Raw genomic sequence first — 3,372 nt, 5'->3', positions numbered from 1 at the left:
AGCACATGGTTAGGGACAGCTTGGTTTAGCCGCTTAGACCAGGATTTTATTCCTTTGGGCCCTCCTATCCATTAATGCTCAAAGCCTTGGATCCTTTTTATTTTACCCTTGCCTTTTGATTTAAAGGGTTACTGGATTTTTCTGCTTGCTTTTTCTTTTTCTTTCCTTTTTTTTTCGCAAGCTTTTGCTTTTGCACTGCTTTTTCTTGCTTCAAGAATCAATTTTATGATTTTTCAGATTATCAAATAACATTTCTCCTTTTTCATCATTCTTTAAGAGCCAACATATTTAACATTCATAAACATCAAATTCAAAAGACATATGCACTGTTCAAGCATTCATTCAGAAAACAAAAAGTATTGTCACCACATCAAAATAATTAAACTAGTTTCAAGAATGAATACGAAATCATGTACTTCTTGTTCTTTTGTAATTAAAACATTTTTCATTTAAGAAAGGTGATGGATTCATAGGACATTCATAGCTTTAAGACATAGACACTAGATACTAATGATCATGTAATGAAGACACAAACATAAATAAAGCATAGAGAATGAAAAAAGAAAAAAAAAATAAATAGACAAGGAGATTAAGGATCGGGTCCACCTTAGTGAGGGTGGCGTCTTCTTCCTTTTGAAGAACCAATAGTGCTCTTGAGCTCCTCTATGTCTCTTCCTTGCCTTTGTTGCTCCTCCTTCATAGCTCTTTGATCTTCTCTAATTTCATGGAGGAGGATGGAATGCTCTTGGTGCTCCACCCTTAGTTGTCCCATGTTTGAACTTAATTCTCATAGGGAGGTGTTAATCTGCTCCCAATAGTTTTGTGGAGGAAAGTGCATCCCTTGAGGCATCAGTGGTTATGGAAAAACAAAAAAGCAATGCTTTTTCCACACCAAACTTAAAATGTTTGCTCGTCCTCGAGCAAAAGAAGGAGGAAAGGAGGAGAAGGAGGTGTGTGGTGGGTTCGGCCAAGGGTGGGGGAAGTGTGTATGAAAAGGTGTGGCAGGTGGGGATCCTGTGGAGTCCACAGATCCTGAGGGGTCAAGGACTTATCATCCCTGCTCCATTGAGGCATGCAAAAACGCCCTTAGTGTGCAATCCTGGCGTTTAACGCCAGATTGCTGCTTGTTTCTGGCGTTAAACGCCAGCTTTTCTCCGTTTCTTGGCGTTAAACGCCAACTTGATGCTCTGTTTTGGCGTTAAACACCAGTCTGATGCTTCTTACTGGCGTTTAAATGCCAGTAAGCTCTTCCTCCAGGGTGAGCTATTTTTAATGCTGTTTTTCATTCTGTTTTTGATTTTCCAGTTGTTTTTGTGACTTCACATGATCATCAACCTAAAGAAAACATAAAATAGCACTGGAAAATAAATAGTTATAATTAAATAACATTGGGTTGCCTCCCAACAAGCGCTTCTTTAATGTCAATAGCTTGACAGTGAGCTCTCATGGAGCCTCACAGATAATCAGAGCAGGGTTGGGGCCTCTCAACACCAAACTTAGAGTTTGGTTGTGGCCTCCCAACACCAAACTTAGAGTTTGAATGTGGGGGTGTTGTTTGACTCTGTATTGAGAGAAGTTTTTCATGCTTCCTCTCCATGGTTACAGAAGGAGAACCTTGAGTCTTATAGTTTGTAATGTCTACAAACCACAGAGCTTCCTGAATAGCAAATAATTGCTCATCTGGAAAGGTTTCAGAGATCTCAGTAGGAGGGAGGGATGCTCCTGCTACTGGTTCTATTCGGGACAGGTGATCAGCTACTTGATTCTCTGTCCCTTTTCTGTCTCTTATTTCTATATCAAACTTTTGCAGAAGCAACACCTATCTTATGAGCTTGGGCTTTGAATCCTGCTTTGTGAGTAGATATTTAAGAGCAGCATGGTCAGTGTACACAATCACTTTTGATCCTACTAAGTATGATCTAAACTTGTCAATAGCATAAACCACTGCAAGCAACTCTTTTTCTGTGGTTGTGTAATTTTTCTGGGCATCATTTAAAACACGGCTAGCATAATAAATGACATGCAGAAGCTTGTTATACCTCTGTCCCAATACTGCACCAATGGCATGGTCACTGGCATCACACATTAGTTCTAAAGGTAATGTCCAATCTGGTACAAAAATAACTGGTGCTGTGACCAGCTTAGCTTTCAGGGTTTCAAACGCCTGCAGACACTCTGTGTCAAACACAAATGGCGTGTCAGCAGCTAGTAGATTGCTCAGAGGTTTTGCGATTTTTGAAAAGTCCTTTATAAACCTCCTATAGAATCCTGCATGCCCCAGAAAGCTTCTGATTGCCTTAACATTGGTGGGTGGTGGTAATTTTTCAATTACCTCTACCTTAGCTTGATCCACCTCTATTCCCTTGTTCGAAATTTTATGCCCAAGGACAATTCCTTCAGTCACCATAAAGTGACATTTTTCCCAATTTAAAACCAGGTTAGTCTCTTGGCATCTTTTCAGAACAAGTGCTAGATGGTTAAGACAGGAGCTAAATGAGTCTCCAAACATTGAGAAGTCATCCATGAAGACTTCCAAAAATTTCTCTACCATATCAGAGAAGATAGAGAGCATGCACCTCTAAAAGGTTGCAGGTGCATTGCACAGACCAAAAGGCATTCTTCTGTATGCAAATACTCCAGATGGACATGTGAATGCTGTTTTCTCTTGGTCCTGAGAATCTAATGCAATTTGGTTGTAACCTGAATAGCCATCCAAAAAGCAGTAGTATTCATGACCTGCTAGTGTTTCTAGCATCTGGTCTATGAATGGTAAAGGGAAGTGATCCTTCCTGGTGGCTGTATTGAGGCTTCTGTAGTCAATACACATACGCCACCCTATAACTGTTCTTGTAGGAACCAGTTCATTTTTTTCATTATGAACTACTGTCATACCTCCCTTCTTAGGGACAACATGGACAGGGCTCACCCAGGGGCTATTAGAAATAGGATAAATAATCACAGCCTCTAGTAACTTAGTGACCTCTTTCTGCACCACCTCCTTCATGGCGGGATTTAGCCGCCTCTGTGGTTGAACCACTGGCTTAGCATCATCCTCCAATAGGATCTTGTGCATGCATCTGGCTGAGCTAATGCCCTTAAGATCACTTATGGACCACCCAAGAGCTGTCTTGTATGTCCTTAGCACCTGAATTAGTGCTTTCTCTTCCTGTGTCTCTAGAGCAGAGCTTATGATTACAGGAAAAGTGTCACCTTCTCCCAGAAATGCATATTTCAGGGATGGTGGTAGTGGTTTGAGCTTGGGTTTAGGAGGTTTCTCCTCTTCTTAAGGAGTTTTCAAAGGTTCTTTTATTTCCTCTGGTTCCTCTAGATCAGGTTGAACATCTTTAAAAATGTCCTCTAGCTCTGATTCGA

This window comes from Arachis ipaensis, chromosome B07 (genome assembly GCF_000816755.2).
Source record: "Arachis ipaensis cultivar K30076 chromosome B07, Araip1.1, whole genome shotgun sequence".
NCBI lineage: Eukaryota > Viridiplantae > Streptophyta > Magnoliopsida > Fabales > Fabaceae > Arachis > Arachis ipaensis.
The sequence above is the reverse complement of the archived record's forward strand: the minus strand, read 5'-3'. Positions refer to the sequence as shown.